This window comes from Gossypium raimondii, chromosome 6 (genome assembly GCF_025698545.1).
Source record: "Gossypium raimondii isolate GPD5lz chromosome 6, ASM2569854v1, whole genome shotgun sequence".
NCBI classification, from domain to species: Eukaryota; Viridiplantae; Streptophyta; class Magnoliopsida; order Malvales; family Malvaceae; genus Gossypium; species Gossypium raimondii.
This window is the reverse complement of record NC_068570.1, coordinates 6,734,425-6,760,073: the sequence shown is the minus strand read 5'-3', so window position 1 is coordinate 6,760,073 and position 25,649 is coordinate 6,734,425. Positions and strand designations below refer to the sequence as shown.

The window sequence follows — 25,649 nt, the reverse complement described above, 5'->3', positions numbered from 1 at the left end:
GTAGTAAAGCCTTCAAATTTATCTTACACATAAATGCGCATAACACATACCATCATAAATAGCCAGTTCATTGCTAATTTCACATTCTCAAAACATTTAATAAACATTTGTTTTCAATCACTTTTGTTCTTAACACATAATTTATATGTCAACTTAAATTACTAATTCACAATTGAAATTTCTATATAGCATTATAATCCAAATATCATAACTCTTGTGCTCATAAAATTATAACATTTATCAATAACAAAATGTTATACTCTTTGACTTGATCCATACCTTTACGAGTTTCAACTCATAACCAATACATTTTCACTTAAACATTTAAGTGTTTACTTCTGTACTATCAGAATTAACTTAGTTGGAAAACATATTTGTCTCATCAAGATAATTTTCTTCATAAAACAATACTGATAAGGGGTGATGGGGAAGTCATAAAGCTTTTAACTTGCTCTCATAGATACATATATATATGACTTTGCATTCATCATCAATGTAATATCATCATAACCACGTAATTCATTCCAAGCAAATTAACACATCTATTACTTAGCTTCCATTTTACTTACCGACATTTATTCAATTAGAGAACGTCTTACAGAATTGAATACTTCGTTTTCTCTATGCCATAGTCCAACTATGGTCTTACATTTACATATTGATGCCATAGCCCAGCTATGGTCTTGCACAGTAGCACATATCACACCGATGCCATATCACAAATATGGTCTTATACGGAAATCACATATCACATGATGTCGTGGTCCAACCATGGTCTTTTTCGTCAATTCATCACATATCACTGAACGAAAGTACTTATTCTTGCGTTCTAGTCAATTTAATCTTCCAATTCAATTTTCATACTATTATAATATTCATGGTTTAATAGTAAAGACATAAAACAAAATATCTTATTATCTTTAATTTAACAATTTAAACTTAAGATTCTATCATATGAACGTACTGATTTCACTTATTCAAGCAGATGTACATAAACACACATTCCATATATTTAAGTAAATTCGCTTATCATATTCACTTAATCAAATATGTTGAGCACATAGCATCATATAATCACCAACATACTTGGATGAGCTTATCACAACATAAACTCTTTTTTTTTAACTTATGATCATCTCTTTTCATACATGAACACATACATATCACGAATTTTTATTCTTACCATTCCAAATTCCAACATAACGTGAGCATATTTCATTTATCTCAAAATCATTTTCAGTATTATCGAAAATAGCTCGATTGAAAATCATCTCTGTCTTAACAAAAGAATTTCGTTAGAGCCCGGAGATATCACATCATCACGAGTAATAACATGGCATGTATAGCTAGACTCGCATATGCTACGTTTGGTCCAAGAACTGACTAAACCATAGCTCTGATACCACTAAATGTAACACCCTAAACCCGGCCTAAACATTAGGGCCAAATTTGGTGATGTCACATTGTAACACCTCTTACCCGTATTCAACGCTGGAATAGGGTACTAGGCATTACAAAAATAAATACACTTATAGACATATTAAATCGAGTTATAAAATTTCATCCAAATTTAAAACTTTCAAATTATTATCTTTGAGTCGCTAATTACAGTATACAAGGCCCAATATATACCCATTCATATGCTCAATATATTCGTTAAATCAATCCAATATTGAAGAATCCACTTTATGTCAGAATCAATATTAATAACAATCATAAATCTTTTCATGTTAATTTCATATATCACTTACCGAACTTCGAATGTTAATTTACAAATATGTAATTCACTAACACGTTCTGGTATACACAATGTTTAATTGATGAAATCATTTAATTGAGCTAAATTTGATGTTCATTTCAAATTTTCTTCTAAATCCATAAATGCTTACACTTACCATTTACCTAACCAATTTCTCAAACCAAGCTATCACACAACAATAATACACCACTTGTGCTTCATGAATTCAATATTCGATTCTTATCACCATCAAATCCATGTCATTCGAATACTTAAAGTTTATTCAAGCATATATTATTACATTTCATATTCCAAGCATATGCCAAAATTACGAATAAGCAATCAATTCATTTGTCATTTATTTGACTAGCAAATTAACCTCAAAATTTATAACATTTCATTACTTAAGATATGTCATAAAACACTTCCTTAACATAAACTAACACCATGACCGAATTTTCATTCTATTATGCTATTTATTACCCTTTTTCCGAATCACATAGCAAAGTATTACAAATATGTATATATTTGAATACTATAATTATGCATCAACTTTCCAACCTAAGTTAATTCATGAACCACTCATGACATCACTTCATCCCAAATATACCACACACATATGCTATGAAACTTTTTTTTCTCTCGTGAATTTACCATGACCAGTAATGTACCAATATAAGCATCACTCCTATTTCAACATTTATCGATGATAATCAGACATATAACCAATTATACACAATTCATTCATATACTATATTGTCCTCCTCCTCCTCTCCATTCCGCATCCTTTATGTATATAACATGCTTAAATAGTATTATATGTAATTTCACTATTCACTTATATTTAAATTTAAAGCTGTCTATTTGAGTCAGAGTCACTAAATCATTTTTATCTGGCGCTACAGAGCTCCAAATTAAGATCCGTTAATTTTATCCGAAACTAGACTCATGTATCTTCTTACCATAAAATTTTTAGAATTTTTAGCTTGGCCAATTAGTACAGTTTATTATTTAAAGTCACCCCTGTTTCACTGCTCAACGTTTCTCACCTCTCTTCACTAAAAATGAATTATCTCATTGTACAGATTTCGGATGATATTTCTATTTGTTTGTTTTTTTGAAAATAGACTCATTAGGGATTCTAAGCATATAAAACATAACTCATAATTATTTTTTTACAATTTTCAATTATTTTCCAAATTCAGAATAGAGGATTACGAAATCAATCGACAATCGTCTTACTAAAATTTAAATATCTCAAAATTTATAACTCTTTTACTACTCTATTTCTTCCATATGAAAATAGACTCAATAATCTTGAATGTCATATTTTTTCAACATTGAATTCACCTTCCACTATTTTTGGTGATTTTCCAAATTGATAACTTTACATGCTGTCCAAACACTTTTTATTGCTAATTTTATTCATTCATGTTTTCTTTGCATTAATTCTCACTTACACTCACATAACACTAAAGTATATTCATAATTAGCCATGCCAATAGCTATTCATCATCAATTATTTACAAATTTTCATTGTAACACTTGTTCCATATCAACTTCACTCAAGTTTGACCACATATCGCGCACATTGCCCACCACATATTCATATTCATTTGCACTTAATCATTTTCCGGTTGAACACTTTAGGAATATTATTGGAAACGTCAGAAATTTGCACATAAGTGCCACTCTTGTAGCAAAAGCTACTTCACATCATTTTTCACTTAAAAGCTGGTTCTCGAGCTATTCAATTTCACAGGTCTGCTTACACAAGCTGTCAGTCTTTTGTTACTACTCAGTGCTGCTCACACAAGCTGTCAAGTATCCGCAACATATGCCGATATACCCAGCCACTGGTAGAACTTAAGACCAGCACCCGAGTTCACATTAATCACAGTTTCGCATCACGGGCCTGCTCACACAAGCTATTAGTCATTCGTTACTACTCAGTGCTGCTCACACAAGCTGTCAGGTATCCGCAACATATGACGGTATACCTAGCCACTGGTAGAACTTATGACCAGCGCCAGAATCCACTTTATTCACAATTTCACATAGATCTCTAATGACATGCCACTTGTATCCCATTCTATTCAATCGAGCTTGGAAGCTTGAAAATCCTAACCATGGCTTCCCCCTTGCTATTTTCATTCATCATGGAGAAGATTGACAAATTTTTGGCTATTTTGGCCTTTTTAATTCTTTTAATTATTAAATGACCAAAATGCCCCCAACTTAAAAATATCCTATTTCACTTATCTCTTGTCCATTTTTGTCCAACAAGTTAACCAATGGTCTAATTACCATTTAAGGACCTCCAATTTAAAATTTCATAACAATTTGACACTTCTAACATGCAGAACTCGACTTTTGCACTTTTTACAATTTAGTTTTGGCTAAATTGAGTGTCCAAGCGTCAAAATTTTTGAACAAAATTTTTACGAAATCATTCTGTGAAATTGTAAACCATAAAAATATAATAAAAAAATTTTTCCTCATCGAATTTGTGGTCCCAAAACCACTGTTCCGACTAGGCCTAAAATCGGGTTGTTATAGGTACTGGGTACCAACTTTCTTCGACTTTGCCGATGAGACATTGGGTGTCAACTATTGCTTCGAACTATTCGATGAGGCACTGGGTGCCATACTGGAGTGTTTGGTTGGATCCGTGTATCCGTCAAAGTCCGAGTTTTGTTAATAGGGTAAATAACGAAATGATAAACTGAATGAGTTGATCAATTGAGCTACTGAAATAAGATGAAAAAGTTGAATTGTGAATTGAAATGTGAAATGAGATTGAGGAAGGAACCTAAGGTTCGTAATGTGTCTAAATTCAAATTGTGGATATATGATATTAATTGATGAATTGTTATTGTAGAAATATGAAATTTGAGTTTAAATTTGTATGTACGATTTTACGCATTACATGTTTATTAATATTATAAATTGAATTAAGGTAATACCACTGAGTATGAAATACTCAGCGTACGATTGTTTCTGTGCGCAAGTCATTAGAGTTCAAGGTCCAGTTCAGCATCCAGAAAGATCCCGACTCCATCAAGAAAATTTTGGTGATGTATTTCTTCCTTTTGTTTAAGTGGCATGTACTAGATTGTACATGGGTCGTATATATATATATATATATGTGTGTGTGTGTGTGTGTGTGTGTGTGTGTGTGTGTAAATATATATGCTAAATGATCTTGGTTGTAAATAAATGGTTATAATCTTTTGGATGATAAATAAAGTTTAAAAGTTATAAATTAGTAAACTTAGTATTAAATCTTGAAATGAAATGAAAGATATGAATTAGTTTTTTTTACATGTTAACTTTAACCTTTTATAATTAAAGTAGTAAATCAATTTATTAAGTATGATTTAGTAGCGTTTTAAAGTATAAAATCACCGATTAAAATATTGGTATTGGTTTATTTTTGGTTTTAAGTTTGCGGGGGTTTTATTTAAAATAAGCGAAATCTTGTTGAAATTTTAAAAAATAAAAAATAAAAAATGAATGAAGCCAATTAGCATAAATTTATATGAATTTATATTCATTTTATAATATGTTTGTTATTTATTTAAGAATTATTTGTAAATTGTCCGAGATATTCGGTAATGCCTCGTAACCCTATTTCGATGACGGTTTGGGGTTAAGGGGTGTTACAGCTGTAATAGCCCAATTTTACCTGGCCCAACACCAATAAATAAACCCAAACCAAAACAAAACAAAAACAATATAATTAAAGTCCATTTACAAAAAAATGCACTGGCCCAAATTACAAGCCCAAAGCCCAAAACTTAAACAAATTTCAGAAACCCTGAGAAAAAAACCCTAACTTTAGTCGCCGCCACTCCTCTGCCTTGGCCACATCAGCAGACGCATTGCTCGAGGCTTGCCTCTCCCTTTCACCGAAATAGTAAGGCACGGCTCCCTAGCGCCGTTGACCTTGCCACAAATGCCTATAAAGAAAAAGAAGAAACGAGACAGAGGATAGAAATAACAAAAACAACGAAAAAAAGAAAAAAAATATGTAATCGGCTACAAAAGTCTTAACAACAAGGTTGTATTTTTTACACAGGATTTGAAATAGCAAGAACATAAAAAAAACAAACGTTAAAAGAAAAGGATAGTTTATTTCGCTTTTTTTTTAATAGCATAAATAAAAAAATTTATTTTCTTACTCATGTTGTTTTGCTTTCCGCCATCGTCGGAGGTCTTTTCTGACCCCATATGCCTCAAAACCCATTAGGGTTCCGCTTGGGCTTCGACAAAGAAGGGGGGCATGCGTTCAAAAAAAGGGAAGGGCTGGAATTTTTTTTATTTTCTTTTTCGAGTTTAGAAGGCACTGCTTTCAGATAGGGATCAAAAAAGGTAGAAAAGCTTTTATTTTTACAACTCCGACCACCGGAGGCGACGGTCGCCGTCGCCGATGATCGGTGGCCACGGCGGATGCGCGGCAACCCTTGGTCGAACGGGGAGGGAGTTGAGAGAATAAAAAAGAAAAGGAAAAGTTTTTTTTTAAAAGAGGAGAAATAATTTTTTTAGGGTTTTTAACTTATATAAGGGTCCAATAAAATGCCGTTTTGGGTTTGACTTCCATACGCCCAAAACGACGTCGTTTAAAGACCGACCCAAAATCCAACCCGTCATAGGATCCGCATGTTTTTTAAGGAGGGGTTTAATTGCTGCCTAAGTCCCTCAGCTTTTAGGCACTATTTAATGTGGTCCTAATTTTGATTTTCTCTCCTTTTTAATTATGTCATTTAATTTTATTTTATTTTCATTTTGGTCCTCTGACCATTGGTCACTCCTAGAAACAACACGTGTACTGGGTTTGGAATAACTACCCATTTGGTCCCTGTTCCTTTTCGCATGTTCTATTTTAGTACTTTATTTCGCTTTATTTATTTATTTTATATAATTCATGCTTTAAATTCCATTTAAATTTAATTTAATCATTCATTTACTTAATTTCACCCTTTAATCATTGTTTTTTTTTATATTTAGCACTTAACATTTATGTCGTTTACATTCCTTTTATACATTTTGGGTGGTTATTACATATTTTTATTTATTTATTTATTTATTTTGGTATTATGTTAGTGATATGACTATTGCCATTAGTATTATGAATTAACATTTATTATTATTATAATTACATTATTATTATTATGGTATATATTTATTTATTATTTATCATTCTAATATAGATGTTTTACCCACATTGCTATTTTATATTATTTTGCTATCACTAAATCATGCATTATGTTTAAATATATTTGTCCATTTTCATACTATGTCCAAATAAGTTAAATGCACATCACTTTAAATGTTACATTTATTTTTACTCGATGCATAAAACAGAGAAAATTTTAAAATCGAGGCAACATTCTTTATTTAGAGATTCGAGAAGTTGTTCCCTAACTTAAGGGGTTTGACTTTCTCTTTGAACTTAAATAACCGAACATCCTTTTTAAAACTAAAAACACATGAGATTTAAATAATAAGCAATCTTATTTTCAAGGATTCGAGATGTCGTGCCCTAACTTACGGGACATGACCTTTTCGTTTTGCTTACCTCAAGATAAGAAGGCCTTTTACATAAGTTTTAATTTAGTTAAGTGATTTTAATTAAAAAGAACATCATGCAAAGAGGGATCGTATTTTAATTTCTCTTCGAAATTTCAACTTTCGACACTAAGACATTAAGTAATAAATTAGCTATCAATTTTGGGCGTTGTGAGAGTGCTTATCCTTCCTTATACGTAACGTACTCCTGAACCCATTTTTTGGATTTTTGTAGACCGAAAATAATTTTAATAAATCTAACAATTTATTAAATGACAAAACCTTGAGGTGATCCGATCACACCTAATTAAAAAAAAATTGGTGGCAACTCCATTTTTTATTTTAAAAATAAAAAGTCCATTTCCAAAAAAATGTTTCGACACTCTATATTATCATGTATTTTTACATCAATAGCTTGACAAAGGTGACGATCCTTGGAGAGTAAAAAGGAGAAAAGAATGAAAGAAATAGATACACTTATTAGTAATATTTTTTTTGAAAAAAAAAATCATTAGAACAAATACAATATATATATAAATATATGTCCGACTAATTACAATATAAAATTCAATTAATACAATACACGGTAAAGATGAACTACTCCAAAAGAAATTGAATAAAACTCACACGTAACATACGCAGATACTCATACAAAATAATTACGGATGGTGGGAATTGAAACTCAACTTTCAAAATTCGATACATTATCTATTATCAACTCTGTGAAAACTTTATTAGCACCTATTAGAAAATTATTAAACAAAGTGGCACACTTTTTATTTTTATAAAATCATAATAAAGTGACATTTTAATTCATTCTATATAAAATATTTTAATTCATTCTATATAAAATTATCTATAATTATATGAAATATGAAGTCTCAAGACATCTAAATAGGATTTCCCACAGAGCTCGCGGGAGAAAAGACCCTTGAAGTAATCAGCAACGCCTATACTCCTGAACGGTGATGGAGTTTGTGGAGTAATCAGGCTTGGTGCTGGACCCATATCCCTCCTCCAATTTAGGGCTGTAGAAGGTAGCAACTGAAACCCTTTCTTTAACTGAGTTCACTGTCGCACGATGCTCAATGCTTCGGTAAATCCCATTGGAAACAATCTGCAAACTCGGTACAACCAATCCTATTAATCTGCTGCCTACTATGGAGTAGAAATTGGTGGACATAAATTAATAATTACCTCCATGATGTCTCCTATGTTGATCACAAATGCGTTTGGAAGTGGTTTAATCGGAACCCAAATCCCATTTTTCCTTATCTGAAGGCCTTCCATGTCGTTGATCTGGAGTAGAATGGTGAGGCCAACGGCATCAGAGTGGGAGTTGAAACCAATTGCAAGCTCTGGCTGTGGACATGGGGGATAATAGTTCATCCTCATCCCTTGGTGCCCTTCCTCAAACAAGACTCTCAAGTCATTAGGGTCCATCCCTAGAGCTTTTCCCATAACCTCTTAACAGTTTCATGGCAAGATGTTTCAGTTCTACAGAATAAGCTTCCAAGGTTTCTCAGCAATTAATTAATATTGAAAGAAAAGAGAACAATAAATTATTTACCCATCAATAAAAGGGATACTATTAGTCATTGACAGATGCAGAAAAAGAACCTGAAGGCGAGTGGGAGATTAGGGAACAAGTGAGGTTTTCTTAAACAAGTTGGAAGGGTGATCATATAGAACATATCTCCGCAGTTGAGCTTCTGCTCCTCAGACACAACAAAGGCCTGTCCATATCTTTCTACTTCATCTGGTTTTTGCCAAACCTTCTTTTTCTCCTCCATTGGAAGATTGAAAAACTCTTGGGTCTCCATCTTCAATTTTTCCACCAATAAAGGGCTTACTCCATGGTTGATTAACTGCAACAAAGTTCCATGTTTAAAATTCTAACTAGAAAATCTCATACCCTGCTGCCAAATCTCAGTCAATAGTATTTTCCTGATACTTAATGGAGCTTCTCCAGTTCTTGTTGGGAAGATAACTTTTGCATATCTATGACAGGAACTTGTGGCAACGGATTTAGGTGAGATATGATGGTAGAGTCTTCATCAGTTCGTACGTATCGAGGTGGAACGTCTTTACTAGGCACCAAGAGTGAGCTTCCTAGCTTTGCTAACTCTGGGTTCATAGTCATTGCTTTGAGAAAGGCTTTTCTACTGCTCCCCCCATAATCAACCAATTTTAAAGAAGAGTGAGTGGTTCCTAATAAATGCACGTGTGCACAAATCGATTTGTTAAAATTAAAAATATATTTCACAAAAAAAAGTTTAAAATATATTTTACTGACCAAAATAAAATTAAAAGATATTTTAATATTCTTACAAAATTTTGAATAGAATTATTAATTTATAAAAATATATAATTTTTATATTTATAAATTTTATTTTCATTTGAATGTTGAATAATTTGAAAATAGTTGTTATATCCAACGCTTCTCAGACACGTGCCACAGACACGTGCCAATACCAAGATATATCGTTGGCCTAAGCGTTGATTCTTTCTGAAGAAGTACCTCCACATACCACTCGTCCTCAACTACCCATTCAACTCAGAAGAAGGCACCTACTCTACTCGTTTTTGAGTGTGAACACTCTCTTTGTGTGAATACACTTCCAAAATAATGAGGAATCTATTTAGGTGAAACAACTTTATATTGATAAAACTCCATGACACACGTCCTTGATTAACTTTTATGCATTTAGCGAGACATACTAACAGGTAAGAGGATATCTCTTATAAATGCCTTGACAAATGATGGAAAAAGGATCGATTCTCTAGCACCTTAAAATCACTTTGAACAATTGTTTTCTTGATCAATCTGTCATCTTGTTTTTATTTCGGCTCTCGACCTCTTTATTTAAATTGATCTCCATTTCATCACCGTTATCTTTTGCTTGCATTATAATTGTTAAATCAAAATTTCAAGTAGTGAATTGAATTCCTATCAAGCAAAAGTCGGTTTTTGGACCAGCATGTGATGTAAAACTTATTGTGACATTGTATCCATAAATGCATATTGTTTGCTCAAAATAAAGAAATAGGGAAGAAATATATATATAACTAAAGAGAATAAAAGTCATGACTTACGGGAGAGGATAGCAGCAAAAAAGGTCTTGTAATGGAGAAAATAAACGAAAACTCCAAAGATATAACGAGGATATGAAAGATGGAGAAGAGGTACTCTTATATCAATAAGAATCTTTTAGCAATTCTCTAGATTTTACTACGAAGAATATTGAGTTGATATCATCTTTTAATTAAATTTCAACTTAGTTAAGTCATTATTGAAAATCTTTTATTTTTACATAAAATAATAATAGTTATTTTTTACTGTATTTAAAGGGTTTATTAGGTTAGAGATAACTTTCAATCGAGTTCTAATTCAGTTGATCAATTATTGATAACTTCTTTTTATAAAGGCATATTAACTTATTTGGCCTTTCAATTTTATAAAAAGACATTTTAGCCATTCATTTAATATTTTGTCTCTTTTAGCCCTTAAACTTGCGATATTTATCAAATTAACTCAAAATAGATGGAAAAATTAGCATTTGTTAACTTTATTAACGTGTAATACACGTGTATGTCATGATAATAATTAATTATTTTTAAAAATTAAAAATATAAAAATATAAAATATATTTTAAAAGTATAAAATATATATACATTTAAATATTTTAAACTTTTAAAAATGAATTCATTGCTAAAATGACATAAACATGGACTACCATGTGGATACCATGTCAACAAAGTTAACAAACAATGCAAGATAAACAATGCAAGTTCAAGAGCTAAAATAGGTAACAAAAATAAATGGGGTTGAAATGACTTTTGTAAAGTTGGAGGATTAAATAAGCCATTGTGCCTTTTATAAACTAATAAACATTACTCTGAGATATTTTTGTCATTTTAAATCATGTGAAATCTAAAATAACGTGCTTGATGATATTCGAACCCAAAACATTATAATTTGTAATGTATTTACCATTTCAACTAAAACTTCATTTGAATTTTAAATCAATTTTTCTATAAATATATTTGTTAAATAATTTTTTTCAACCACATTATTAATATGTCATATTCTAGTAATATTAATATCATGTGATGTTTGTATCATACCCGAGTTTATCAATCGTGGCCTATAAACACTTTTTACTAAAAACCAATCAAGCTTATGGTTGTTGAAATTGGATTAATTAAACTAGTCGGTCAGGTCAATTAGATTAGCAATTAATTGGCACACTAGTCCAAAATAAGGTGGATAACTAATTGACTTAAAAACTAGTACAAATCACAATTAAACTGCGAATTGTCAATTAAATAAATCAATTAAAAACAGGTTAAATTGATTTTTACAATTTTGGGCCAAATTTGTTGACACCATTTTTTGGATGGAAAACGGGGTCGACTTGGGTTTTGAAAAATGAAACGGGAGTCGCCACCAATCTTTTTTTATGAGGTGTGATTGGATCACCTTGAAAAGTGGTTGTTTTTAATAAACGGTTTGATTTTATTAAAACAACAGGTTTGGTCCACGAAATTCAGAAAAACGGGTTCGGGAGTCGGTTACGCACGAGGAAGGATTAGCACCCTCGATACGCCCAAAATTGGTACCTTAGTTGATTATTTAATGTCTTAATGTCGAAAAGCTGAAAACTTTAAAGAAATTTAAAAATACGATCATTGTATTAAAAAGTTGAAAATTTTGGAAAAAAGGGCATATTTCATGTGAGAAAGAGAATCATATCCAGTAAGTTAGGATACAATGTCTCGAATTCCCGATATACGAACGAATGCCAAAATTTACTTATTTAAAAGATATTTTTTAGCTATCTCGGATTTAAAAAAGGATATCACGACCAGTAAGTTAGAACGCGATTTTTTAAATCTCGAGATTACTAAAAACTTGAGTTTGAAAAGAGTCGTGCATTTAGATGTGTTGTGAAGATCGAAACCCAGTAAGTTAGGGCACGATCTTCTCGAATCTAAACACGATGCTATTTATTTAAAACAAACTTCGGTATATCGAATAAAATAAAACGCAAAATCGTAGTAAAATGTGAGAACAAATTACATTGTTGTTATGCATGACAAAACCATAATGAATACAAAAGTATAAAAATAATACAAGCAATAGCAACAATATAAAATAAATAAAAAGTCAAATCTACAACATACGAAAATAACCAAGTATATAAACGAATAAAATTAAACATTCATTCAAAATAATAATGGAAATAAAATAAATAAATAATGAAAACAAACGAAGAAAATATATAAAACTATAAAATATAAAAGATATACATGTATATATATACATAAAATTATGGAAATATGAAAATGCATGTATGTACATAAAGTATATAGATGATATACAAGTATGTATATATATATACAAAAATAAAAAATATGTACGTATATATATAAATATGTATACGAAAGTTATAAAATAAAAGTATGTATATTATATAAAAATGTATGCATATATTTTAAAATATGTATAAAAATACGTATGCATTAATACATTTTAAAATTATCAAATATAAAAGGTATATATGTATGTTGTAGAAATGTATGCATGTATGTATATGCATCATAAGAATTATAAAACATAAAAGATGTTCATGTATGTATATACGAACTATGTAAATATATATGAGTATATCTGTATATATTATAAAAGTATGTGTAAGCGTATATTTAAATTATAAAATATACAAACTATGGAAGTATGTGTAAATATTATAAAATAATAATACAAATACATATATAGGTACGTACATATATGTATAAATAAATTATGAAAAATATACACATGCGTATATATACTTTAAGCTTATAAAATAAGAGTATGGAACATCCATATATATATATATATATAAGCTTAAAATAATAAAAAACTAATTAATATATTAACAATAGTAATGAATAAATAAAAAGAAAAAAACTGATAATAATAAATAGTAATAATAATAATATAAAATAATTAATTAAACAATAAAAATGCTGAAAAAGGGCTAGATTGAAATAAAGACAAAAGTACCGGTAAATTCGAAAATAAAAAAACAAAGAGGATCAAGTAAAAGCGCGTCAAAAGTAAGGGACTGATTGGGAAAATTCCCGTCCCTTATGCGCATCGTTTTGTGCAGGATTAGATTGAACAGGCGTCAAATTATGTGGTCAAAATTAAGTGAAAATAAAAGAGTGCAATCAATGTCCACAGAATTGGAGGGACTAATTATGTAAAATGCCCATTAAGACAAAATGTGCAGCTCTCCAAGCTTTCAAACGGCACAGTTTAAAATCTTATATAAAAAGAAAAATAAAACACTAAAAGAGAAATCAGCCCCATTTCTTTCTTCCTTTTTTTAAAAAAGCGAAGATCCCAAATCCCTCAACCCCTTTTCTCGGCCGCTCCTAATCGCCGCCATGGCCGGTGGCGGCGCCATGTGAAAGATCCCCGATCCGCGCATTTGAGGCATATTCAGAGCACTGAACTTTGAAAAGGGAAGTCGAGGAGAAAACACGGTCTTTGGCCCCTCTCGAGCCCGAATCCGACGACGGCAATGGACCATCGCCACTGCTCAAGGGCGATTTAGGTATTCTTTCCTTTTTCTTTTTTTATTTGGTAACCTTTTTAAAAAGATTTAAAAAAAGTAAATAGAAAGAATAACAAAAAAACGAAAAGAACGGTTTGCAAAAAGAAAAAAATCAACCTTTAGAATTTGGTTTCGAGTTTGATTCACTTGTGTGCGTTTTTACAAAGAAAATCCCCATTATTACAATTCGGTTCGGCTTTTTATGGCCATTTACAACACTTTTTTATCTATTTTCTAATGTTTCTCTTGCGTGCTTGTTCTTCCTTGTGGAGTGGTTGGCCGGCAAGCGAGTTGGTGGCATTGGTAGGCATGGCGAGAGGCTAGGGCGGCGGCTAGGGTTATGGAGGCTAGGTTTTTGTTTTGTTTTTTTTTCGATTTGGTTTAGGTGTTTTGCGCTAGGTTAGGTTATTGGGCTTGTGGGTATTGGGTTAGTGTTAGGTTTTGGGTCTGCTGGAAATGGGTTGGGTATTGGGTTCTTTTGGTTTTGTTATTGTTTTATTTGTTGGGCCCGGGCAAAATTTGGGTCTTACAGCTGCCCCTCTTTGCTCGTTGTCGTGTAACGAGAACAGAGCAAAGACTAAGTAAGACCAATTTTGTTTGGTCTCGCCGTGTCTTGACTTCTTGGTGCCTTTCTTCTTCGGGTAGCCTAATTCAAATCCACTGTGTCCTGTTGCTTCAATCCGCTCCACTGCACTTCAAGGGGATCTGACTTGGACGTGATCTACTCTACTGTAACTTCAGAGAGATAAGATCTGTGGTTTTAATCCGCTCCATTGTAACTTTAGGGAGATAGGATAGTGTCTTCAATCTGCTCCACTGTAATCTCAGGGAGATAAGACCTGAAATTCTTCGGTCCACTCCACTGTAACCTCAGGGAGATAAGACTTGATACGATCTACTCTACTGTAACTTCAGAGAGATAAGATCCTTTATTTTAATCCACTCCATTGTAACTTCAAGGAGATAGGATTATGTCTTCGATCTGCTCCGCTGTAATCTTAGGGAGATAAGATCTGAAAGTCTTCGGTCTACTCCACTGTAACCTCAGGGAGATAAGACCTGATGCGATCTACTCTACTGTAACTTCAGAGAGATAAGATCCTTTATTCTAATCCACTCCTCTGTAACTTCAGGGAGATAGGATTATGTCTTTGATCTACCCCGCTGTAACCTCAGGGAGATAATATCTGAAAGTCTTCGGTCTACTCCACTGTAACCTCAGGGAGATAAGACCTGATGTGATCTACTCTACTGTAACTTCAGAGAGATAAGATCCTTTATTCTAATCCACTCCACTGTAACTTCAGGGAGATAGGATTATGTCTTTGATCTACCCCGCTGTAACCTCAGGGAGATAAGATCTGAAAGTCTTGATCTACTCCACTTTGTAACCTCGGGAGATAAGACCGATGCGATCTACTCTACTGTAACTTCAGAGAGATAAGATCCTTTATTCTAATCCGCTCCACTGTAACTTCAGGGAGATAGGATTATGTCTTTGATCTACCCCGCTGTAACCTCAGGGAGATAAGATCCTTTATTCTAATCCGCTCCACTGTAACTTCAGGGAGATAGGATTATGTCTTTGATCTACCCCGCTGTAACCTCAGGGAGATAAGATCTGAAAGTCTTCGGTCTACTCCACTGTAACCTCAGGGAGATAAGACCTGATGCGATCTACTTTACTGTAACTTCAGAGAGATAAGATCCTTTATTTTAATCCACTCCACTGTAACTTCAGGGAGATAGGATTATGTCTTCGATCTGCTCCGCTGTAATCTCAGGGAGATAAGATCTGAAAGTCTTCGGTCTACTCCACTGTAACCTCAGGGAGATAAGACCTGATGCGATCTACTCTACTGTAACTTCAGAGAGATAAGATCCTTTATTCTAATCCGCTCCACTGTAACTTCAAGGAGATAGGATTATGTCTTCGATCTGCTCCGCTATAACCTCAGGGAGATAAGATCTGAAAGTCTTCGGTCTACTCCACTGTAACCTCAGGGAGATAAGACTTGATACGATCTACTCTACTGTAACTTCAGAGAGATAAGATCCTTCATTTTAATCCACTCCACTATAATCTAGGGAGATAGGATTACTAACTTCAATCTGCTCCGCTGTAATCTCAGGGAGATAAGATCTGACATGATCTACTCTACTGTAATTTCAGAGAGATAAGATCCTTTATTTTAATCCGCTCCACTGTAATCTCAGGGAGATAGGATTACTATCTTCGATCTGCTCCGCTGTAATCTCAGGGAGATAAGATCTGAAATTCTTCGGTCTGTTCCACTATAATCTCAGGGAAATAAGACCTGACGCGATCTATTCTGCTGTAACTTCAGAGAGATAAGATCCTTTCTTCAATCAGCTTCATTGCAACCAATAGAGGCAAGGCTTTGTTTTCGATCTACTTTGTTGTTAACGCAGGAAGGCAAGATCTGCTATCTTCAATCAACTCCACTACAACCGATGGAGATAAGGCTTTGTTTTCAATCTGCTTCGCTGTTAACGCAAGAAGGCCAGATCTGCTATCTTCAATCAACTCCACTACAACCGATGGATACAAGGCTTTGTTTTCAATCTGCTTCGCTGTTAACGCAGGAATGCCAGATCTGCTATCTTCAATCAACTCCACTACAACCGATGGAGACAAGGCTTTGTTTTCAATCTGCTTCGCTGTTAACGCAGGAAGGCCAGATCTGCTATCTTTAACCAGTTCCACCGCAACCGATGAAGACAAAGCTTGTATCTTCGATCTGCTTCACTATCAAGGCAGGACGGCAAGATCTGTTGTCTTTGATCTGCTTCGCAGTCAGTACAGGAAAGCAAGATCTGATGTCTTCATTGATCTGTTCTCTAGGGAACATGACCTGTATGTTCTATTTTATGAACCTAATTATGCCTAATGATTAGGATGGCATGATCAAAATGAATCAAATGCTCCTAACTAGACATGTGTGAATTTTGCTTGAATGCAGAATTTTATTTTTTCGAGAATGATCCTGCTTAGGTTGTCATTACTTGAAGTTTATTAAGGCTCTGTGACTGACGTGCTATAACGCCTCTTGCTTGACTGACTTTTCTAAAGAAACATTTAGCCAGGTTGCCCCTACTGTAGACCTCAAAGTTTAATCCATTGGGGCACAAAATTTGTACCATCATTCTCCCACTGTAATCCAATGGTAGAAATATGGTTTTTCCTCAATCCTATCTTATCACAAATCAAGGATACAAGACCTAAATCGTTCTGGTTTCTTACACCATTCTCAGGGTGTCATACCGAAGACTTATGCGCAGATGAAGGCTTTCTTCTCCGAGGTAACCTCTTCCTACTGCCTGATGATTATTGCTTGCTTATTCATTTAAGCTTTGTCATTAACCCGTCATCTTATCAATGCATTTGACAACGAAATCCAAAGAGAATGTCCAAATTTAGACTCTTCCTTCTCAAATTTCCAACCTTTACCTGGTGTGTTCTAAACAATCGTCCTGTTTCAGGTTCCTGTGTTATTTAGAAACTTTCTAGAGTAATATGCAAAACTTCCTTTGTGAAAGTTTTATTAGTCCATTAATTATTATTCTAATGCAACATGCTTGCAAAAAGGGTCATAACAATGGATAAGAATAAAGTAGGTTCTGAGCATAACTCGAAAGAAAAATTATTGAAAATAGTAAAGAAGGATGACAAAGAAATTAATTGGGAATGTATATCTTGGAAAGGAAAAAATTATTCCAAGAATAACAAATAATATGAGAATCGGGTGCCCCAGATATCGCAGCTTGAACTCCTCTGTACAAACTTTCTGAAGGCCATTTTGAGTTGCACATGTGTTTAGGAGATCTACAGTGCTCTGTCGATGCCCCAAGATGTCGCCTATCCTTTCCTGTTGATTCAGGCAAGCAAAACCGCCACATGCCTAATTTGGTCAAGATTCGAGTTACTTTGATTACCTCATGCCCCGCTTTAATCAATATTCGAACCGCCCTTTTCGGGTTTTCAACTCAAATCCCCTTTGGCCTAAGATGCCCTTTGCGGGTTTTCCCCTTAGCCTCTCCATTTTTTTTCATTTTTTCATTCTCATTTTTCATTTTTTTGACTTAGAGTGCCCTTTGCAGGTTTTCACGTTGGTCCTTCCTTCTTCTTTAAATGAAGTGTTTCTTGACTGGATCTGAATTTATAGGATTAGCAATCTCACTCAGGATCAGTGCTCCTCTAAAAATGGTCTTCTTTACAACATAGGGACTTTCCTAGTTTGGCATTCATTTCCCTTTAGAATCATTTCGTTAAAGAAGAATCTTTTTCAACATCCAGCCCTCTTGTGGAATTCTCTGAGACGAGCCTGTTTATTATGGGCTCATATTATTTATTTATGGTACATCCGACTCTAATAAATAACTTTTAATCCCTTTTCCTAGGGCCAACTAATCACATCGCGATTGGATCCCTCCAACAAGCAGTGCAGGGATCTTAATAGGTAAAACTACCTCAATCCTGTAAACCAAAAAGAGAGGCGTTGCCCCAGTACCGATATTCGACAAACAATGAGGGCAAATGGTAATTTCTCATGCCAGTCTTTGTCTACCTCTAAGTAATTCGGTGACAAAATGTGGTGTCTGTTTTTGAATTGATTTTAGACCTCAGTTATCATGCTATTGTTTAAGCTCAATGCATTCTCCAATACCTTCTTCTCTGAAATTCTGTATCGGTATAGGATGACTTTGGCTAATGAAGTAGCCTCTCAAAATGAAGCAATGCCCATTAGAATTCTTCGATAATGGTGATGTCCATGCCCCATCTTGCTCAAAATTTGAGTTGCCCTTTTTCGGGTTTTCAACTCAGATTCACCTTTGATTAAAGCGCCATTTGCGGGTTTTCGCCTTGACCTCTCCTTTTCTTTTTCTTTTTCTTTTTCTTTTTTCTTCTTTCTTTTTCTCCTATTTTTCTTTAATTTTTTTGATTATTTTTTTATTTTTTTATTTTTTTTGATTTTTTGAATTTTTTTTTGAGTCTGAACTCATGAGATCAGGCAAGTCCTGGTCATGTTTTTCGACCAGAATCAATGTTATTCTAAAGTCTTCCACTTTCATCTTGTATGTGAAAAATCTTCTTTGGTACCAAATTTCTTTCATAGAGCCCTTTTGGGACGCAACTACGACAGAAAAGTTTGGATCTTCCTCTTTAATCCGGACAAAATCTAACATCTTGAAGGGATGGAAACTCGACTTCAAATGGGCAAAGCTATGCTGACTCAACGAGAGAGGCATTGCCCCGGCAAAGAATTGCATCGTCAGACCGTAAATTTCGACATCGTCTTTGTTATGCGTGCTTTATTATAAGAATCGAGGCATACCCTGGTATGATCATACAAAGACATCTTTGAACTCTAGAGGTAACTCAACAAGGTCTTGCTTCGTCTCTGTGGTCAAGTCAATTCTAGTATTCACCAAGCTCACAATTTCTAATGATTCATTGAGAGGTAGGATCTGTTTATCCTCTTGTTCTACCATCCTCAACAAGTCCGGAGATAGGCTACAATCTGTGTCATCTTCAAAGTCGTGAGATCCCTCTAAACACATGTCTCGCTCAAAAGGAGATTTTAAGTCTGTAGCAGTGTCATTCATGTCGTTGATATTCAGGGACCTATAGCAAGTACCAAAGAATATACAAAAGAATGTATAGATTCATGGATAATTATTTGTATCATATAATTATGAATGAATGAATGATGGTTTGGAAGAAAATTCAAAAGAATGAAAGAATCAAAAATAATTATTCAAAAAGAATGAAAGAATATTAGCTCAAAAAGGAATACAAAGATGTATTTTATTAGAATAATGACGTTCAGACATTAGCCTATTTCACAAAGAAATTTCTATCGCTTTAGGCTAAAAACAACAAAAAAGTTCTGGACATTACTCTAAATAAGCCCTGATAACTACAGGGATTTCTTCCACCAGCTAATTGCTTAAAACACTCCAGATTTATAAGGGCAGGTACCTAACAAGGTCTCTTTTCCTTTGTGTCTTCATGTATGGCATGGATGTGAACGCTTCCCAACACTGCTTCATACATCTCATTCATCTCGTGGTCAACATGATTGGGTAGATGGCTTTTTGCACTAGATGAATCACCCAACTTGACAATACCCATGTTGATGAATTTTTCGACTAGCTTCTTGAAGGCAATGCAATTCTCTATTGAATGCCCCGTAATTCCCGCATGGTAGTCACATTGTGCGTTCATGTCATACCATTTGGGATACGGGGGTTGTATGGGTTTTAAGTAATGAGGAGCAACAACATGCGCATCGAACAAGCTTTGATACAGCTCCTTATATGACATCGAAATTGGCGTGAACTGGAGGTTCTCAGTGCCTTGTTTCACTCGAGATTCTTGCTTTAAAGGGCTCTGATGGCTGGTGGTCTCCGTCTTTGGTCGGCCCGCAGTGATTGGTTTGGAGTGGCCCTTGTTATACCTGCCCGCATTATCCCATTTATTCCCCTCCTTCCTTGGGGCCTTTGTGGTACTTAGGTATTCCACCCTCGCCTGCTTTGTTTCAGCCAGGTTGTCGAGAGCAATAGGAAAATTGTTCCTCACTTTGGACCTTGGGTCCGTCAAGCAACCCACTGGTGTTGCTGTACCAGTCTGATACCGTTGTGATCTGATAGTAAAGGGTGCCCCGTGTGAACGCTCATCTGGCTGGATCTGTGCACTTATCGGAGTACAATCTAGGGAATAAGCAAAATCCTCATTATCAACCCCAGAGTCGTCTATCAAGTCCTTCCCTTTTTCTCCAGCTAGCAATCGGTTGAACTGGCTCATCATGGTTATCTGTAATTCTAGCATCTGATCTCTCATCTTCTGTTGAAAATTCGACCAATTGCTCATGTATCTGTATCTGCATTCGCTCTAATTTTTCCAACCTTTGTTCCATTTCTCTAGTTCCTGTTCGAGTAGCGCAAGGGTGTTGGTTTGGTAAGTTGGTTTCCATTAACTCTGAAATGATTTCGTTTGATTAGGGTCTTTTAGTGAAATTTGATGCATGCAATGAAATGCAATGCAGATGCATGAAATGAATGCAAAAAAAGAGACGTTGATCCTTGGTTCAATTCTATTAGAACAACTTTACTAGAAAACAAATCTCTTTACATAAAGCGGATATATATACGGTTTTGCCCTTATGTTCCAAGAGAACGATCCTTTTCTTCATTCGAGCGTTAAGATAAATCTCACGAACTCTTCAAAAGGAATGTCTCTTCTATCTCCATTTTGCTTGACTCGGGCCGTTGCTCACTCATCCTCGTGATGCTCGTTAGCTTTTCTTTAAGAAAGTTCAGCGGCTCTCGAATGATCTTTGTCACCTTGGATCCTCGGGGCAACAAAGCAATAGTTTTGTTGTCCTCTATTAAACTATCATCTTTCTCTTGTTGTGTTTTCTCAGAACATATTCGAACAACCGTATTATCATCCACTTTATCAAGAAACCCATTTCCTTATGACAAGCTCTCTATTTAACAACCGAACGTGAATCAACACCTCTTTTTATAATGAAAATGCAATACAATCATAACAAAAAGAAAACATGTTAGTACAAAGCAAAAGCAAGCAAGAATAAATAGAACACCTATTTGGGTGAATACTAGGGGCTCCAAGTGGTTCTACCTAGGGTGGGCTCCTAAGGTTCACTACATGAGGTTTGGTTCTAAAGTAAGGGTACCCTAACCAACAGATTCCTCGATCCTCACCCATTATAGGCTCATGCGGACCGAGTTCGGTTCAGGGGAATACATTTCCCTATGGCTGCACGGAGATGAAAATCTCACGAAGACATAGGTACGGATGTATCCCGAAAGTGATCCACTATCCTGCACGAAGGTGAAAACCTCACGAAGGACTAGCTTTTCACTCCCACTTAAGAAGGTGTGACCAACAGTCATGCAATGCAATGCAGAAAGGCATAAAAAAATTTAAAATACAAAATAAGATGAAAACTATAACTCAAAACAAATGAAATGCAATGGGAGGATCGTATATTTAAATCACATTTTCAACTTTCGACAAAAAGACAAGAAATAATCAACTCGTGGCTTGACTCTCTTATTTAAAGTCCCCAGCGGAGTCGCCAAGCTGTTGACACCATTTTTTGGATGGAAAACGGGGTCGACTTGGGTTTTGAAAAATGAAACGGGAGTCGCCACCAATCTTTTTTTATGAGGTGTGATTGGATCACCTTGAAAAGTGGTTATTTTTAATAAACGGTTTGATTTTATTAAAACAACAGGTTTGGTCCATGAAATTCAGAAAAACGGGTTCAGGAGTCGGTTACGCACGAGGAAGGATTAGCACCCTCGATACGCCCAAAATTGGTACCTTAGTTGATTATTTAATGTCTTAATGTCGAAAAGCTGAAAACTTTAAAGAAATTTAAAAATACGATCCTTGTATTAAAAGTTAAAATTTTGGAAAAAGGGCATATTTCATGTGAGAAAGAGAATCATATCCAAGAAGTTAGGATACAATGTCTCGAATTCCCGATACACGAACGAATGCCAAAATTTACTTATTTAAAAGATATTTTAGCTATCTCGGATTTAAAAAGGATATCACGACCAAGAAGTTAGAACGTGATTTTTAAATCTCGAGATTACTAAAACTTGAGTTTGAAAAGAGTGCATTTAGATGTGTTGTGAAGATCGAAACCCAGAAGTTAGGGCACGATCTTCTCGAATCTAAACACGATGCTATTTATTTAAAACAAACTTCGGTATATCGAATAAAATAAAATGCAAAATCGTAGTAAAATGTGAGAACAAATTACATTGTTGTTATGCATGACAAAACCATAATGAATACAAAAGTATAAAAATAATACAAGCAATAGCAACAATATAAAATAAATAAAAGTCAAATCTACAACATACGAAAATAACCAAGTATATAAACGAATAAAATTAAACATTCATTTAAAATAATAATGGAAATAAAATAAATAAATAATGAAAACAAACGAAGAAAATATATAAAACTATAAAATATAAAAGATATACATGTGTATATATACATAAAATTATGGAAATATGAAAATGCATGTATGTACATAAAGTATATAGATGATATACAAGTATGTATATATATATACAAAAATAAAAAATATGTACGTATATATATAAATATGTATACGAAAGTTATAAAATAAAAGTATGTATATTATATAAAAATGTATGCATATATTTTAAAATATGTATAAAAATATGTATGCATTAATACATTTTAAAATTATCAAATATAAAAGGTATATATGTATGTTGTAGAAATGTATGCATGTATGTATATGCATCATAAGAATTATAAAACATAAAAGATGTTCATGTATGTATATACGAACTATGTAAATATATATGAGTATATCTGTATATATTATAAAAGTATGTGTAAGCGTATATTTAAATTATAAAATATACAAAGTATGGAAGTATGTGTAAATATTATAAAATAATAATACAAATACATATATAGGTACGTACATATATGTATAAATAAATTATGAAAAATATACACATGCGTATATATACTTTAAGCTTATAAAATAAGAGTATGGAACATCCATATATATATATATATATAAAGCTTAAAATAATAAAAAAACTAATTAATATATTAACAATAGTAATGAATAAATAAAAGGAAAAAAAACTGATAATAATAAATAGTAATAATAATAATATAAAAATAATTAATTAAACAATAAAAATGCTGAAAAAAGGGCTAGATTGAAATAAAGACAAAAGTACCGGGTAAATTCGAAAATAAAAAAAACAAAGAGGACTGAAGTAAAACGCGCGTCAAAAGTAAGGGACTGATTGGGAAAATTCCACGTCCCTTATGCGCATCGTTTTGTGCAGGATCAGATTGGAACGGGCGTCAAATTATGTGGTCAAAATTAAGTGAAAATAAAAGAGTGCACCGAATGTCCACAGAATTGGAGGGACTAATTGCGTAAAATGCCCATTAAGACAAAAATGTGCAGCTCTCCAAGCTTTCAAACGGCACAGTTTAAAATCTTATATAAATAGAAAAAATAAAACCCTAAAAAGAGAAATCAGCCCCCATTTCTTTCTTCCCTTTTTTTTAAAAACTGAAGATCCCAAATCCCCTCAACCCCTTTTCTCGGCCGCTCCTAATCGTCGCCATGGCCGGTGGCCGGCGCCGCGCGACGGCATCCCCGATCCGCGCATTTGAGGCATATTCAGAGCACCTGAACTTTGAAAAGGGAAGTTGAGGAGAAAACACGGTCTTTGGCCCCCTCTCGAGCCCGAATCCGACGACGGCAATGGACCATCGCCGGCCGTTCAAGGGCCGATTCAGGTATTTCTTTCCTTTTTCTTTTTTTATTTGGTAACCTTTTTTAAAAAATATTTTAAAAAAGTAAATAGAAAGAATAACAAAAAAAAACGAAAAGAACAGTTTGCAAAAAGAAAAAAAAAATCAACCTTTAGAATTTGGTTTCTGAGTTTCGATTCACTTGTGTGCGTTTTTTTACAAAAAAAATCCCCGCCATTATTACAATTCGGTTCTGGCTTTTTATGGCCATTTACAACACTTTTTTTATCTATTTTCTAATGTTTCTCTTGTGTGCTTGTTCTTCCTTGCAGGGAGTGGTTGGCCGGTGGCAGAGTTGGTGGCATTGGTAGGCATGGCAGAGGCTAGGGCGGCGGCTAGGGTTATGGAGGCTAGGTTTTTGTTTTGTTTTTTTTTTCTGATTTGGTTTAGGGTGTTTTGCGCTAGGGTTAGGTTATTGGGCTTGTGGGTATTGGGTTAGTGTTAGGTTTTGGGTCTGCTGGAAATGGGTTGGGTATTGGGTTCTTTTGGTTTTGTTATTGTTTTATTTGTTGGGCCCGGGCAAAATTTGAATCTTACAAAATTATCCAGACCTAAATAATAATAATAATAATAATAAACCACATCTTTGTTTTCACGAAATCAACCAAGTCAAGCAAAAAAGTTTCTCCCTCCAATTCTCTATAATATCACGTCTTTTTACATCAATAGCTTGACAAAGATGACAGTCTTTGAGAGTAAAAAAGAGAAAAGAATGAAAGAAATAGATAATAAATTGAACTGATGGCTTTTAAAGAGATAATGGTAGGTCGGTAATTAAGTTTTTCCAAGTAGAGTTTTGTCTCTTTAATTGTTAAGTCTCTCTACACAAGAAAAAAGGTTAGAGGTTTTCTCTAAAGTCTTCATTTATTTCTTAGTTAGTGCCTAGTGGTTGTAGGTTTTTAAAGTGGGTTAGGTCTTCTATGTAATGAATGCTTCCCAAATGTAATGCATGATTTGAAATAAATGATATCAGTATTTATTCAATATAAAATAATAATAAAATAGCTATTTTAGTAAAAACACTATGTTATATTTTATTTCAGTATGTTTATTCACAACTCTATAATCAATTGCATACTTACAAAACAATGTTTAAGGTATGTTTACATGTTTTAATTTCCAATGTATAGTTACTTTTCTTATCTTCTAACACTTGTGAAGAATTATCGATGTTCAACCTACTTCTTTCCCACAAGTAAAATTTTCTATCAATGGTTAAGTAATGTAATTGAAAATCCATCATTAGATCCTTGAAATCTTGTAACAAAGAAACACCACTGAACAAATTTGAGTTATGGTTAGTTAAAACATAACCATTCCTCATTTTTGCATGGATATTTTCTTG

General features: G+C 33.7%; 1 long non-coding RNA gene and 1 pseudogene across 1 annotated transcript; one reads left to right on the top strand and one right to left on the bottom strand.

Annotated features, from left to right (window-relative positions):
* Nucleotides 1-8,061: 8,061 nt before the first annotated feature.
* Nucleotides 8,062-9,478, bottom strand: LOC105771710 (protein SRG1-like; annotated as a pseudogene).
* A 14,385-nt stretch (nucleotides 9,479-23,863) lies between these two features.
* On the top strand, nucleotides 23,864-24,904 carry LOC128041813 (uncharacterized). The gene is made up of 2 exons (XR_008196668.1): nucleotides 23,864-24,289; nucleotides 24,577-24,904. It is a non-coding gene; the product is annotated as an uncharacterized LOC128041813 (long non-coding RNA).
* Nucleotides 24,905-25,649: the final 745 nt, after the last annotated feature.